At 42.4% G+C, this 17,818-nt stretch overlaps 1 protein-coding gene across 3 annotated transcripts in view; it reads right to left on the reverse strand.

Moving 5' to 3' along the window:
* LOC119652812 (zinc transporter 2) overlaps window positions 1-17,818 on the reverse strand; it is a 188,014-nt gene that overhangs the window by 40,073 nt on the left and 130,123 nt on the right. The window lies entirely within an intron of this gene.

Genomic DNA, 17,818 nt, shown 5'->3' on the forward strand with positions numbered 1-17,818 from the left:
CATTTGGGGTCCCTATTGCACGCTTTGGCAATATGGCCTTTTTCCCCACATCTTCTGCATCGATCGGACCGATCAATGCCGCTGGTGCAAGCCTTCGCGAAATGACCAAACGCGAGGCACTTGAAGCACCTCTTTAGAGAAATCTGCTCTCGCAGACGGCAAACAACCCATCCGATTCGAACCTTCCCGGCCGCCAATAACTTCTGTCTGTCTGTCTGTCTGTCTGTCTGTCTGTCTGTCTGTCTGTCACACCCGATTTATTCGGAAACGACTTGACCGATTGTCACCAAAATTGGTGAGAGTATGTAATCCCTTTACATGCAGTAAGTGGCGCCATCTTGTGTTAAGTTTAAGGGGGGGCTCCCCATACATGTGAATGGAGGGTGCAAATTTTTTTTTTACAGAATGTAGCCATGTAGGGTATCAAATGAAAGGTCTCAATTAGTACTTTTCGAATCTGGTTCAATATTTGATATTAGATGAAACATAGGGGAGTGAGGGTTCAAAATATGACCCACAAAAAGTGTAACAGGTCTCGTTCTCAGAACCTATCCAACCGAAAAATCTGAAAAAAATCACAGTGGTGCATCTCTACGAAATCTAGGCCTCAAAATATATCCGGTTCCGATATCTGCACAAATAAAGTTAATAATAGTATATTTCCACATTTTAGAAATTGACCCGGCAACCCCCCTTATGTTCATCCCAGAAGTACAAAATTTGGCACGCGTGTAATGAAGAACATAATGCACAGTTTGGTCAAGTTTGAAGAAAATCCAACTATTATTAACAAAGTTATAGGGGGTGAAACTTTACAATTTTTTGTGAATTTCGTGCACTCTACAACCTGCATGACGTCATCATCACATATCAATTCGTCAATACCACAACGAAATGAGTTCTTATGAATTGGGTGGAAAAGAATTATTTTGTTTTAGTTTTTTAGTTATTTGTCAGCCAGACATGTGTGTATGTAGGTATATAATATATGCGTGCTAATGAACTTTGCGGGTAGTGCCTAATTCAAATAAAGATAAGAAGTAAATCGGAAATATGGGTACGATCAATTTATATATGTGCATATATGTGCACAGTATTCGGTAATAAGCAGTTTGTTTGTTTAGGGTGAGCGTGATATCTATGGCTGTAATATGTACGTATTTCTCGTAGTTTGGAAAAATATGAAGGATTATGTTGGCTTTGTAGCTATATACGGACAGAAAAATGTGCGTTGAAGTTTCTCACATAAGATGAATACAAAACCTTTATACCCGAAGCGCGAGCTTCCGGTATTCCGACTTGTTCTATTCAGTTATCACAATTGAATTTGGCGGGAACTGCATGCAGTGAGTAACATCGTTTCACGTTGAGTTTAAGAAGGCGGGGAGTCGCCACACCTGAAAGAGGACTGTTATTTCACCGAATACGGTCATGATATCCCGAGTAGTACTCTCCAAAATTGCCTCAGTTCTCACATTTGACGCAAAAGGGAGGAGTGCAAGGTGTGAAAAGTGATCATTTCTTCCACGGACCCATTTTTAGAAGCCATCTAACCGAGAAAAGTGGTAAATAAAGCGATAAAAGATTTAATTTTTTTGCAATCAGTATTTCATGTTCAGTGTTAAACTTGAGTTTTCTAGAAGTTATTCCGTTGCGAAAGGCGAGCGTTACTCCGCCATATCCATCATCTCTCAATCTGGACATTAAACAGTATCCGGTTATAACCTTGGAAACTGGACAAAAGTGAATGTCACAGGTTTTTCGCAGGGACACTATGTCGATGTTGTTTAAATTGTAAAATCTGAATTTCCACATAAGATACATTTTTTTGTGCAGGCGGCACCACCGCAATCTTCGGACAAGTCACAGTTTAAGCATTTACTTTTGAATACTTTGCACATCTTAGCAATATGTCCTAAGTGCCGACAGTTGCAGCACTGTCTTTCCCTCATTTCAAAGGGGTCTACTTTAAAATAGGTTTCCCTAACGATTCAACCAGAATGGTTAATTTTACAGTGCCCGTGGGTATTTTGACTTCTTTGTTTTTTGTTTCGTCCAGTTCTTATGAACCTATTTCCTTTACTTTTAAATGCAATTGCAATAAAAGGTATGAAGGGCTTAAGGCCGTGTTTTTTTACAACCCTTAAGTTCATCCTAAAATCATAAAATCAAATTCATCCTAAATGGCGGAACGAAAAACTATGCATGTATAGTTCCCCACATAAGATAAACCCAAATTATCTCGGTTATCAATGGAGTCAAGCAGAGCAGGCTCCTATAGTTTCTGTAAAGCTGCCAGAACTGAGAGTCCGAGACCTTTCTCAATAAATAAAAGAACGGTATTTTCGTCAAGATTCCTTGATCGTTGCGAACAACATCCAGAATTTAGATGTCCTTTCACCTGCGCTTTTTCCATTTCATGGAAGCTTTCGATAGCGTAAACAGGAGGGACATTCTGGAGAAATAAATACCTATTTTCAGGCCACATATGTTGGTCTAATGTCTGGTGCTGTATCCTGGTCAAACTTTCGAGGAACTTGAGGCCCAAAGCAGAATCTACAAAAGTATTTCATTTGCTCATCTATATTATGTCATCTCGTTTTCGGTGACATTCTTCATGCCGCTTTGTCTGAAAGACGTGGAGGAATTCAGTAAATTGTCATGGTCATTTTTCCTCAAACACCTAGCCTACGCTGATGATATTTTCTTACCCCGTAACTGAGTCGTGGACTTTGATCAAATGGCTCTTGGCTTGGTGAAGGAGGCAAACAGAGTTGGCCTGGAGATAAACATCATAAGAATAAAGATTTTCAGTCTCACTAGTCATCGCACTCCCTCTCTCTGCATTAATGAACACATTTCTCGGGAAGCCAAGGAGGGAGCTGAAGTACTTTTGGCGATGGTGATTAGACATGTTGATCCAATTTGTGCCATTTACGAGCAAATAGCGAGTCCTGCATTCGGAAGAAACTCCATGCACTAGCGTATTGGGTAGCAGATGGTTTCAGTAGTTATGGTTATAATTTTAGGCAGGAAGATCTCACGATAGCTGAAACAGCATGAGTCATTAACCTTTGTTTGCGAAGGTGCAACTTTATTAGTGCCACGAAAAAAACACCTCCAAAAAGTGTTTTCAAAGGTTAGAAGCTGTGCTAGCGCCGTGTTTACAAGAATCCTGTGTGTTGGACCCTGCAACGGTCGAATTAGTTGTGTGTCAATTTCCCCATCTTATTGGCCCTTACTCGACTCCCAATACGTTATAAATGCTTGTGTTACTCTTTCCGCTGCAGCAAGCTTTATCACTTGGGCAGCATTTAGTGTGTTGATAACTTGATTGAAACAACCTCCCAATAGAAATGAAATGAAAACAAGGTAGAAACTGGACGGTTCGGGTATACAAATTTTGTGTTTTATCTTATGCGAGGAACTATCCATGCAAGGTTTTCCATTTATACATAGCTCAAAAGCCAAAATATTCGTTCATGTATTTGTGGCGCAGCAGGGCTAACAACATTCTAAATTTATTTAGGAGACATACAACGGTAAGGCAACTTTGAGCTACTGTAACTTTGTTACTAATAGCATGATTTTGATCAAACTTGATACATGATTCATATTATATTTTATACTACTACCAACTTTTACAACTCTGAGACAAACTTAAGGGGGGTTTTACACAATTTTCCCAAAAATACGGTAATATACTATTATTAACTTAATTTGAGCAGATATCGATATGGAGAGTATTTTGAGGCCGGGGTACCGTATAGAGGCAGCTTCATGATTTTTTTTCAGATTTTTCGGTTGAGTAGTTTCTGAGAATGGCTTCGTTAAAGAAATCACCACTTTGCACCCCTCCCACTCCCCGCCTTTTTAACAAATCTCAAAACTAACACCAACCTCGAAAAGTACTAATCGAGGCCTTTCATTTGATATGCCACATGACTATATTTGGTGAAAAAAAGTTTTACACCCCCCTTTTACATGATATTACTCACTGCATGTCTAAGGGTCCACAGTTCCCGCCTTCTCACCAAATTTCGTGTCAATCGGTATAGCCGTTTCTGAGAAAAGTGCCTGTGACAGACAGACAGACAGACGGACAGACAGACAGACTTTCCGAAGACGAAATCCTAAATTTTGGTGGAATTCCGAAATTGAGGAATGTCGGAAAAAGTGTCTCAAAGCTAGGAGACGCTCCCAGCGCAGAAGAAACCGACCTGAGTTCGAGGAGCTACACGTGCAATATAAAAATGCGAGGAAAAAATTGCAAGTAACTATCCCAAAGAGCAAATCTGAACATTTCAAGCGGATGTGTACTGAAGCTGACTCTGACCCATGGGGTGGTGCATATAGGTCGGTGATGTCATCACTAAAAGGCGAACGCTCCCCACCGATTACTTGCCCAGAGTTGATGCAGAATATAGTGAACACTCTATTCCCAGTAGATGTAAATTGTATAAGTCTGCCTACAGTACATTTAAATCCCGACGAAGTTCCGATAGTGGTAGATGAGGAGGTTCTAGACGCAGCAAAAAGATTGACTGAAAAAAAGAGTCCAGGACGGGATGGAATCCCTAACATGGCCCTGAAAGTAGCCGCCAGGACAGCGCCAGATATGTTTGCCCAAGTTTTCACGGCATGCCTTAGGGGAGGAGAATTCCTCGAGCAATGGAAGGTACAAAAGCTAATACTCATTCCGAAGGCAGATAAACCACTGGGTGATCCCTCCTCATATAGGCCGATATGTCTGGTCAATACCATTGGCAAACTATTTGAACGAGTAATATATAACAGACTGCTCGCTGTTGCGGAAAAGGAAGGAGGCCTTTCCGACAAACAATTCGGATTTCGTAAGGCGAAATCAACTGTCGACGCAATCAGCATGATGACTGGCTTGGCTCAAGCTGCAATAGAAGAAGGAAAATGCTGTGCAGTAATAATCCTCGACGTAACAAATGCGTTCAATAGTTCAAAATGGAAATCATCGAGGCACTCGACAAGATACAGGTCCCGAAGTACATTGTACGCATTGTGGTCGAGTTTCTCCTTGGGAGAAGACTTTACTGCGACTCGAACGATGGGTTAAAAATATTCCCGAGAACTTGCGGAGTGCCACAGGGTTCTATCCTGGGTCCCTTGCTGTGGTTAGTTATGTACGATGGAGTGTTGACGCTACGCCAACCGGACAACGTGACAACTATTGGCTTCGCCGATGATATCGGAATAACAGTGGTTGCAAAGCACCCAGACGAGATCGAGATCTATGCAAATGAAGCGATATGGAGGATCAATTCCTGGTTGAGAAATTCTGGCCTTTCACTTGCCGAACATAAAACAGAAGTAGTTCTCATTAGCAAGAGAAGAAAAAACACAACTGTGAAAATCAAAGTTGGCGAAAAAACAATTTAGTCCCAACCATCGCTCAAATACTTGGGAGTAATTATTGACAGAAGACTCAACTTCAAAAGGCACATTGAGTACGCCGCAACTAAAGCGTCTTCCATCGCTGTAACGATCTCAAGGATACTACCGAACATTGGTGGGCCAAGACAAAGTCGACGTCTTCTGCTCTCCAGGGTAGTCAGCTCCGTGCTATTCTACCCACCTCCAGTTTGGGCAACTGCTCTGAATAACAAAGTGAACTGCCGAAAATCGGGAATGGCGTATCGGCTAAGTGCACTCCGGGTCTGCAGTGCATATCGGACAACATCAGGAGAAGCAGCATATGTACTAGCAGGGATGCTCCCCATAGACATCTTGGCGAAGGAAAGTCGGCGACTCTACGACAAAACGTATGCAGCTGGAGAGTCTAGCGCACTTCGACGGCAACTGGCACGGTGGGAATCTATCGAATGGTGGCAAAAGCGATGGGATGAGTCCGAAACTGGTCGTTGGACATACCTCATCATTCCGAATATTCGGAGATGGTTTGAACGAAACCATGGTGAATTAAGCTACGAGTTAACACAATTCTTAAGTGGACATGGAGGTTATCGTGCTTATTTACATCGATTTGGTCACGACGAATCACCATGCTGCCCAAGATGTGGTAACGTGGCTGAGAATGCGGAGCATGTCATATTTGATTGCCCCAGGTTCACCGCGCACCGAACAAGAATGGAAGCGGTCGCAGACAGGCGTTTAACACCCGAAAACATTGTGGAGTTTATGCTAGAGTCAACGGATGCCTGGAACCAGGATGTAAGGGAACTGCAAGCTATTCACCAACAGTTTAGGCAGGACGAACTTCGACGAAAACAAGGAAGGGAGAGAACCATAATGAGCCGCAGTTAAAAACTGATCCAGCCCTGCGACGCAATACTTGATAGAAGTTCCTTGGGGAGAGTGGAATGAGAAGGAGTTGGCTTTAGTGAGTAGAAGTCTCACATAACTGCGTGGCAGGAGCCAGCAGTAGGTTTTGAACCTTTCCACCTTCTAACGCCGAAAAAAAAGACAGACAGCCAGACATTGAACCCATTTTAATAAGGTTTTGTTTTACAAACAAAACCTTAAAAAAGATCAGATTTTCTCTCTGCGGCAAGTTATGGAAAAACTGTTGGAATATGAACATCAGTTGCACCATCTCTTCATCGACTTTAAAGCCGCCTACGAAAGCATAGCCAGGGTATAACTGTACACGGCCATGAGAGAATTCGGTTTCCTGACGAAATTGACAAGATTGACAAGGCTGATCCTGGCCAATGTGCGAGGTCACATAAAAGTAGCAAGATCACTCTCAAGACGCGCATGGTTGTTGTCAGCCAACAGAGCCTATTTCAACTTACAAAGACTGTTCCGCTCGGAACGTCTCACCATAGGGTCAAAGATCTTATTGTACAAGACAATGAGGTTACGGTGGGCGGGTCACTTAATCCGTATGGATGAGGATGATCCCACCCGGAAAGTCTATAAGGGCAATATCTATGGTAGAAGAAGAGAGTAGAAGAACACGCATCTGCCCTTGGACTATCCGATCGTTCTGTGAGAAGAACTCTTCGTGATGATCTTCATTTTCATCCCTATACGATGGCGATAGTGCAGGAATTTTCAGAACGTGACTTCAATTCTCGGATGAACGCGTGTGAGCTTCTTCTTGATGTCGTTCCCGAGGGTGCTATTGTTTTTTTTTAGCGATGAAGCCCATTTTCATTTGTGTGGGTCGGTTAACAAACAAAACATGCGCTACTGGGCTGACACCAACCCTCGAGAATTACATCAAAAGCCTTTGCATTCACCCAAAGTCACAGTGTGGTGTGCAATTTCCTCAGCTGCAATTATTGGTCCCTGGTTTTTTGAGAAAAATGAGGTTACAGTGACAGTGAATTCGGACCGGTATGTAAACATGCTACAGAATTTTTTTTTCCCACGGCTAGAAAATTTGAATTTGGGGGACACTTGGTTCCAACAAGACGGTGCAACAGCACACACTTCAAAAGCATCGATGGCTGTTTTGAGGGAACACTCTCCAGAGCGCCTTATCTCAATTAGAGGCGATTTGGAATGGCCGGCACGCTCTCCCGATCTGTCCCCTTGTGATTTTTTTCTATGGGGTTTTTTGAAATCCCGTGTTTATGTGGACCGTCCAAGAACCCTACAAGATTTGAAGACCAACATCCAACAAGAAATTACCAACATAACACCTGCTATGCTAACAAGAGTCATGACAAACGTCAGAAATCGGTTTACGCAATGTTTGGAGAATGGGGGACGTCACCTAACAGATTTGACCTTCAAAACAATGTAAATAAAAACTTTAGACATGTACCTACATTATAAAAAATAAATAAATATTTTCCGATGCATACAATAGTTTTTATTGAGTTTTGAAAAAAGGAAGTTATGCTGCCGCACCCTGTATAAAGCGTAATATTACCAAATTTGGTCGATATCACATTAAAGTGAATAGTCTAACATACTAAATGCATAAATATTACGGGCTAGATACAAATGACACAAATGTCCGCTAAAGCACATAAGAAATACACAAAATCGTTCATACCTGAGGCGACGAGCTCCTGATTCTCGACCTGTCGATTCGATGTTATTTATTTTCACATTACTAAATCATAGTTGCCATAGTCTCCTATAAAGAACATATAAGGTCGTCTAAACCAATGCGCCGTTGCTGTCGATTTCTGGTAATTCCCCACCCATTTTCCGAAAAGTTTGCCCTTCTTCCCCAGTGCTTTACACCTCACAGTTTTAGGGCTATCTACACAGCCATCCCGTCACGAATCTTGCCCGTACGTCAAAGAAGTTCTTCATTTGTGTAGTCCCAAAACAGAGTGCCCCGATAACATGACACAGTCATGAGTTAGTGAAAGTTTGGAATTTTTTGACGATCACTTTCCATGGACTAAATCCATACAATAGCACAGGGAGAACTTGAGTTGACTTTGAAAGAGTTGCATTTCCAGATTTTGGCCAAAATAGCGAAGTTTTCAATGCGAATGGAATTGATATGATGACTAGTGCGACTCAAAACCTCGATTTTATTCTCCTTATCTTCAGTTCAGTTCTACTCACTCCTATTTCGCGAAGGTACATGATACGTTTAGAGCGTAAGTGGACGTCACCAGCATAGCCGAGGTGTTTGAGGAAAAATGACGTAGTCAATTGAAATAGTTCACATCGTTCAGCCAAAACATCAGAATGATTGTCATCAAAAACGACTGACGGCTAGGTGACGCCGCTTTAGACTTCAATTTTCTCTATGTTTTTACAAGATACGTGTTATTTTGCATCATCATGCATCGTTCTGGACATAACTATTAGTTTCTCTGGAAGGTCAAGGTTTCAACATATGCTTAGATATATGAAGATCAACCTCAAAATTTTCGAACAAATGTACGAGAATATCGAACTAATGGACGAGAGCATCGGACAAACGCCAGAAGGATTCGATGCTGATGAAATATGGTATATGAAACAATTACGTTGTGAAAAATAATACCCTGATATCAAGGGACAACTAGCAGTGATCGCCAGGGCGAGGAAGTGAATGCCTGCAGGAAGGATGAATGCGGGTGATGCAACGACCCGTACCTACCGAATAAAGGGTACTCAAGAAAAGCTGTTCGGCCACAGAGCTTTGCATAATATTTGATAATTTAGCTAAAACTACACTGAATATAACTTGAATGACGAATTACTAGTCGAAATTACCAATTGCGATGTTCAGATACAATTGCTATCCAGATGCCGCTTTAGTTGCAAGCATTGGAAAGATGTACCGATAGATTTGGATCTATACAACGAATCTTGTAAAAATCCAACATTAACAAAGAAATTGAGAAGTACGGATTGAGTGTAGCTGCATTCCGCATCATTCTGGACCTTACGTATAGCAGATGCTCAATGCCGTTGCTACTTAGAATATCGCGCGACAGCTGCACCTATAGATCACGGAATCTATGAATCGCGAATGATTCGGTTGAGAAAACGATGAGTCCCTTTGGTACGTAAGGCTTAATGAAAATACAACCAGGATTGCCATGCAAGCTTCATGTATTCTATTCAACGGTACCATAAACGACGGGTACACAGTAGCAGTAAGTGATAAGCACAGACAAATATTTATTTATTTATTTATTTAATTAACGGACAACAAACAGAGAGAATTCCAATTAATTATTGTCCTCAGGAGGAAGAGGAGAAAGCAAAAAACTTATACTACGTTTAAAACTACTTAAAGTAGGGAAGTTAAAAGGACCAAGCTATTTTGCATTATAATTTCGGCAAAGCCTGGGAATCGGGGAATGAAAATAGACTTCGAGCTCCGCGAAGGGCACGTTGAAAATAGCTGCGTTACGTATGTTATAAGACGCAGGACGGCAGGTGATCACGTCAACGGCGGAGCAGTCCATCAGACCCGAGGAAAGTTTAAAGAGTGTGCATAGATCCAGATAGGATCTACGCTGTTGTAGGAAGGGAAGGTTTAGAAAGCGGAGGCGGGGGGGGGGGGGGGGGGTAATCCACACGAGGGAAGCTTTTCTTAAAGAAGAGGGAACGGGTGAATTTACGTTGCACATTTTCAAGGGCAAGACAATCACAGTTACGGGAGGGTGACCAGATCACGGAGCAATACTCGAGGGTATTCCTTACGAGGGAATTGAAGAGAGCTAAGGAGGGTTGGATGGAGTCAAAATCAGAGGAGGAGCGAAGAATAAAGCCTGACAATTTTGCTGCTCGATTGATGACATCGAGGCAATGGGTGCCAAAGCGGAGCTTATTGTCGAAAGTGACTCCGAAGTCTTGAGTGGAATTTAAGCAGGATAAGGAATGTCCGTCAAGCGAGTAGGAGAAAGAAGTGGGTGAGGATTTTAGGGAGTAGCACATAGAGTGACACTTTCTGACGTTTAGCGCTAAACCATTAGTCGAGCACCAACGAACCAGAGTGTCCAGGTTATTCTGAAGGGAAACACAGTCCATAGGCGACGATATAGCGGAAAACAGCTTAAGGTCGTCGGCATAGAGCAAACAGGGACAAGTAAGGAGGGGAGGAAGGTCGTTAATAAAAAATAAAAATAGCAAAGGACCCAGAATAGACCCCTGTGGGACGCCAGAAGAGGGGGAGAAGGAGCGGGAAGTACAGCCGTCAAAAGAGACGCGGCAGGATCGGTTGGAAAGGTAAGAGGCAAGCCATGAAACAAGTGGGAACGTTTAGGGACGAGAGTTTGGATAGAAGTATCTTGTGATTTACAGTGTCGAAGGCTTTCGCAAAGTCAGTGTAAATGGTATGAACTTCTTGCCGTGTATATATGTACCAACTGATTGGGAGTCAACATGAGAGTATCTTAAATCAAGAGTGTTGACTCCACAGGTAGAATCATGCAGTTCGCTGCTAACGGTCACCGAAGAAGAAGATCAAAATTCCGCCAATTCTGCTTCCAGAGGTTCCCTTCTTCACGTGCTTATGGTACCTCCGTAAATGACTTCAGTGGTTGCAGACTAAAACGCCAGTTACTGTATCCAAATTTACAAATACTAGAGAGAAGTGCAAAGAAAAGGTTACTTTACAAGTTGTATCACCGATATAAAAACAAAGGTCTCTTTTGATTGTCAATAAAGATGATTTAGGTTTTCATATCTTTGCGATGTTTCCTTCACTTGTACTGTACTAACCATCAATTTCCCCAATTCGGAGAACTGTGAGAGTTGGTAGAAAGTACTTGATTTGTTTTTCGTTCAGATACGTATCGCGCACGTAGTTTTCATATCGAAAACGAGCAGACGCTGCTACGAACCAACAAAAGAACCCCGACCAATCAACCGCACCTCTTTTGTACTGTAGAATTTAGAGCACGTCCTGGACAGTCTTCCTGGATGTACTGAGAATATTCAATAATACTAGTGCCAAAGCTATCAGAGTAAGTTTCTCGGGTGCCTTACGCATTGGATAGTACACATGCTAAGAACCAGGATAATCCATTCTAATGAGGGTGGTAGCCACTTGGTAAGAGCTAGTAGCAAAAGAACGCCCCAGGGTGGCGCCATCTCTACCATGCTCTGGTTGATAGTGATGGATAAACATCACATGACATTGGATAGGGGCGAGGTTAAGGTGGTAAAGTATCTGGGTTAATGCTGAATTCTAAGGTAAATTGGAGGGTGAACATAGAACTGCGGAGTAACAAGGCTTGTATGGACTTCTACGACTTTGAGAGAACCTGGAAATTGAGTCATCTACCGAGAATGATTCTCTGGACTTAAGACATCAGTAGCGCGTCCCATTTAAATTACTCTTCAAGAAGAACAATAGAACCAAGCTAACAGGATTCAAAGAAAAAGGTGCTACTGGAACTCTCAAGCGTTCTCGGCAGATGTCCTCAATGTACTCCGGTACTTCCTCTCCCTGGACTTTCGCATTAAATAGGATGTAGGCTGCAATGCAGACTACGTGGGTTGGGAAGTTGGACAGCGGAACCCTACTGGCATAGTGATATCCTAGAACAAGTACCTAGGAAAGTTTGGTTGTAGTTTTCCCAGGCAAGGCAAAGTAAAAGGCCGATGATATATTTCGGTGGACCTCGGCGTAAAACCGGGATGTCTGGAGTTCCTTATTAAGGCAGGTCTAGACCGGACACCGGTTGTTGCGCCGTTGATAATAATGATATATTACGAGATTAAGACAGAGTTTTCTTTACCAACAGATAAAAGACGGTGTGTTAAGTCGGTGCAGTGCTTTTCTCAGATACACACAATGTGGCTGATTGATACGGTTTTCCAGGATTCGCCGGTATATTCCAGGCGGAGGTATTGCAAGTACTGGAGTCCTGTTGATGGTTAGAGCATGATTTGAGCACGATCCAAGCGTAACATAGTCATTCTGACCGATAGCCAAGTGATTATTACGACTTAGCAATGACGACATCCTCCAGCGTGGTGGAACAACACATACCGGTCCAAGTGGTAAGAAGTCACAGACTTCGAATCCACCCCGACTTTGAGAAATCAGGTCCTGCATGGATGTTGAAGGCTTCATCAGATTCATGTCCCTCTACGGAGAAATCTGTGGAAGACAGGCTCTCCACTTCCGTGTCTGCACTAGATGCGTACGGCGCGGTCAGCTTGAAAAGATAGTACAGCAACTCCCTAAATGAGAGAAACTGAAAACCTAACTACGACCCGGCTGTCGGTGACACTGTTGCCTAACTCTTCCAAAAAACGGGGGAGGGAGGCTCGTCAGAAGGAAACTTCAGCCGCAAAGGAGAAAGGCTACAAGGTTGCCTGTCAGAACCTTCACCTCCGCCTCTACCACGAAAAACTGAAGAAAGGGAAGCTGTTAACGTGGACGCAACTGGTCTAATTCCAGTATATGGAAACAGATCCATGCAGCCCGGAGGGAAGGCTCCCAACCGATGACAATGGAAGGCACCGCGAAAGAAGGCGAAGTTTCTTGGGAATGAGGATATGTACGTTGCTACACCACCAAGTGGATCGGATGCAAGGAAGCAGAACTTTCGGCGGAAGATGAGGGTTAACTGGTAACCCTGGCGAGATCCACACTGAATGCAGCAGACTTTTCAGTTAGCGCTGGTTTTCATATTAGACTATACTTATGTCTACAAACATAAGAGTTTATGAAATTAACTTGAAGCATGCCAAGCCTTTTCTTATTTACTGGCAAAGTTGCAAGACTGTTCTTATATATTTCTGGCTTAAGAGCCGTGCGTTCGTTTTAGCAGAAGCTATGGTGCTGGGTCAGTCAAGGGGACTAGGATCCTCTTCGATGAAAGATCCTCGAAAACAAGGACCCGCGTTCTGATATCAAAATTGTTAGAGGCAATCATGCTGAGACAATTTTGTTCTTAAGACTTTATGGAGGTCAACTTAGAATACCTGGTTAATGGCTTTGCTTACTTACCCTACGATTCTTTGTGTCCTCCGCGGGCGCGAAAACTAAGGGATCTGGTAGTGTATGCAGAATCAAATGGCCTTGAACTCTTAAAATGTAGTGATGCGAACGCTCAGCATATTTGCTGCGGCAGTAGCAAATGCAATCCTAGAGGTGAGAAGCTGTTTGATTTTATCAGTTCACCTGGTCTGATGTCCGCGAACGTAGGGTGTGCCCTACGTTGCAGGCCAAGAAGAAGTGAAGTAATTGATCTAACATTCTGCACTACAAAGTTGTTAGAGTTGATTAGAGAATGGCGAGGTCTAGAAGAAGTCACACTTTCAGATCACCGTTACTTAGAGCAGTCTGTAGTATCCTAGAATACTAGAAAATGAATTTCACAGGGTTCAGTACACTTCTAGACAACAAACTGGAGCGTATAGATTGGCGTGGTTCGCATGGGGCAATGCCGCCAGACTCGACTTACCCTACAATTCACGCTGACGAAATTACGGAGTGGAGGAAGAAACTTTAAGACTCTTCCTTTGCAATGGCCCTAGCTGGGGCTAGGCTGTCGACACTAGGTAAACAATTTACACTTTTTGGAAACAAACTGAAGCTTCCTATGCGATAGAAGATCTGGTGGAACCGAGAACCGCAAAGATTAAGAAAATCAACCAGACGATTTCGAAATCCTGCTTGCAAAAGCAATAAGAATGCAAATTGGTTAAACTTCCAGAACTCATAGCGTGAATATAAGGGGCTATTAAAAAGGTCGAAACGGAGTTCCTTTAGAGCATACTGTGAGGAACTGGAAGGTGCAAGGGAAACTTCCAGGCTGTGCAGAGTCCTTAATAACGAAAAAACTACAACTACAATTTTTAGTTTTAAATGTAAATATACATCATCAGTACAAAGCTGGTAACATTGGGAGAGGGAGGAGGGAGCTACCACTTGTCTACTAATTTTAGGCTAGACTACAAGTAGCAGACAAAAGTCTAATCACTTTCACGAACTCCAAAGTTGAGTCTATACAGACCCTCTTGGAAGTACACCACCCGGGAGAACTGGTCTCAGAAGTAGGAGGAAGATAATTGGCGGTTTCTACAAAGCGTTGAACACGAAGGAAAATTGCAACACTGTGAGAGCGGTTGTTACCAATGAAAAGGCGAGAGCTCCTGTACTACCAAGCCCTGCTAAAGGAAAGTATAGAACACTTAGAGTAACTTCTAAGAAATATTTTTTCGAGAATGTCTTGCTCTAGGCTGTTGTGCGTTTCTCTTGGCAGAAGGTTAAGGTAGTCTTTGTACCTAAGTCTGAAAAAGATGATAATTCAAATACAAAGAACTTCTGCCAAATCAGGTTAACATGATTTTCTCTGAAATGTCTGGAGAGACTGGTTCAGCGTCACATTCACGGGAGGACGCTACTAAATGAAAACCAACATGCTTACCAACGTGGAAAGTTCTGTGAGTCTGATCTTCACTATTTGGTTTCCAAGCAGAGGACCCAACTCTGAAAGGCGAGAACGCGCTGGGGGTATTCATGGAAAATGACGGGGCGTTTGACTGTACGCCCTTCCAAAAGCTCTGTGATGCCGCCAGAAAGTATGATGTTGATGAAACTTCAATTAAGTGGATCTACGCTAAGCTAATGCAGGGACTATTGTATGCTGAACTGTGTGGTGACCGCTACCTAACTACGAAGGCGATGAAAGATGCTTTATCGCCACTTCTGTAAAGTATATTGATCGACTCATTACTATGCGTATAAATGCCCCAGCTTATGCGAATGACGTGGCTGTCCTAGTTGTTGGTCGAGATATCGGAACGGTATATAGAAATACACATCGCCCCACGCACATCGTTGGTACACGAAGCATGGACAGTGAATCCAAATAAAACCTCAGTGGTATTATTTACAAAAAGGAGGAAACTGAAAACCTTTGCTTTCTAGAGATGAGGTGCACAACCCTTCAACTCTCCGAAAAAGCGAAATATTTGGGAGTTATTCTAGACAAGACACTTCTTTGGAACAAACATGGAAAGGTAAAGATGAAACGAGCTATCACAGCTTATGGACTGTTTAAGCGGACAAGGGGGACTTAGGCGTCAGGTAATAATGTAGGTATATGTTGCTATCATTATACCGATGTTTGCTTATGCATCCGTAGTGTGGTGGGATAAGGTGAAACAAAAGGGTTTTTGCTGTAGAATATCCACAATGCTAAGAAATGTGTGTATGGGTATCAGTGGCTCCATCATCTCGATATCCGGTGCAGCTCTGAATGCATTACTCAATTTGCAGCCCTTGGATTTGTTTATTCAGAGCAATGCAATGAGAGCAGGTCATAGACTAATTCGATTAGATCTATGGAGAAACAATGGACGTGGGTGGGCACAGAGCATTGAAAAAATTATTGGGAGAACTGAATCCAGTTTTCGCCATTTCTTTTCATTCTCGGATCCCCATACATCTATTTGGTAGAAGATATTATATAAAGTTCTCTTGAAACGAAGAGAAAACTGGGATGAACCAGAAGAATGCGTATCAGGATACATTGACGTCTTACACACAAGGGTTTTGGAGCACGAGTCTACCTCTCGAATAAAAACGAGAAGTGGGCTTTTCCTTTGGGACAATATTTTTGGTTGAAATGTATACGATCTTAACGGCGGGAACCTGAATGATTGACGAACGGTAGTCAAGCCGCCTTGCAGGCGTTGAGCAGTCCTTTCATCACTTCAAAATTCGTTCACGAATGTAGAAATCGATTGAATTCTTTTTTTAGGTTCAATATGGTGGAACCACTCTGGGTACCTGGTCATTGTGGTGTAGAGGAAATGAAATCTCGGATGCGTTAGTAAAAGAGGGCTCAATTTCCCCCATACGTGGACCGCATACAATTGGAGTGTCACTAACATTGATTAATGCTGCTATCAAAAACTGAGACTCATCACCTGCGTCAAGCTCAGGGGGATTTGGCCCTCCTATATCAATCCCCGATCGCGAGAGCTTCTTGGCCAGACGCGTTTAAGTATAACGCCATATATATATAAGATTGAAGAGGTTCGCACGGGGCAGTGGCCTATCGGAGACAATGCCACCAGCCTCGGCTTATCTTACAGTTCATATTGACGAAATTACGGAGTGGAGGGAGAGAAATGCTAAGGCTCTTCCTTCGCGATGGCTCTAGCTGCAACCAGGCTGTCGACACTGGTAAACAATTTTTGACGGCCTCAAAGAAATCTCTAGTTGTTGGTTGTAAATGCCACGAACTGACTTTGAGGACTTAAATCGGTTGAATTTCGCTCCTTTTGCTCTTCGCCATGATTTTAGGAGTTTACAATTACAATTACAATTTATATTGCTTGCTTTACAAGTGAAATCATTTTCAGTTCAGCTTTGATCATTACAGGACCATCGTTCGATGGTCGCACACTTCCACTTACGCATTGCTCCTGCGATTACTTCAATCTGTCGAATTCCACAATAGGAGAATTATCATCATCAGCAAGATAAAAATGCGAAATAGCTCCTCCTCCTGAATCATTAGAGTCCGGTTTGATTCTGGGGTAAGTGAAGTATTTGTATATATCTTTGGATTGATTTCGAGGAGCGTTCACATTGAGACATCTTGGTGGGTGTTCTGAATAAATACATACCTATAGTGGAAACGACATATAGTGATGCGGAATATTACGGACTTATTGGGAAGGTAAGAAGGTAGCCGAAAATGACATCTCCCAAGAAAACATTTCCAGCGCGCTGTTGGGACCCACTTCCTGTCCAAACGAGTAATGGTCTTTTATCAAATTCGAAATTCGGGAAAAATAGCAATGAGTATAGGACTGAGGACAAATTAACACCAACGAAACTAAATTTTCAGCAGGATGCGAGATAGTATCTATATACTTGTACAAGACGTAAGTCTTGATTTGAGTTTTTCGATTTGACACGTTTTTATCAGGATTTTTTACAGCATACCTACAACTCCATGACTTTCTAGAACCGGTTAATAATTTTGTACAGAATAGCATCCCTGTAAACAATGCCTAAAATTAATTACAGCAAGAGGCAAGGGGAGTTGACATTCCAAAGCCACAGGTCAATTGAGACAGGTTAGTTTCTGGAAAGTCCTTTGGAAACCTCCCACCTATTTCACCTTTGCAACTAGGAGTAGTATTACAATATGTATATGTATACGAAACGGTGGTGGTCATGTACTCTTTCATAAAACTTATTCTTACAATACATGCTACACGATGACATGGGTACATTGAGAAAAAGCTCCTGAAGTTTGCACCTCGTAGTCAAAATTCCTCCAATTTGTTAGAAATTAAACACACCTACTCTCTTATTCGGCAAATTCTATTTTGCTGGAAGTATTTACGTGAATATCAACATTCAGTACTGGTTGTCAGCTTTCACTAACAGTCAACTTCCTCTTCGGCATATACAATATCAAAGTTTAAATTT

Source organism: Hermetia illucens, chromosome 3 (genome assembly GCF_905115235.1).
Source record: "Hermetia illucens chromosome 3, iHerIll2.2.curated.20191125, whole genome shotgun sequence".
NCBI classification, from domain to species: domain Eukaryota; kingdom Metazoa; phylum Arthropoda; class Insecta; order Diptera; family Stratiomyidae; genus Hermetia; species Hermetia illucens.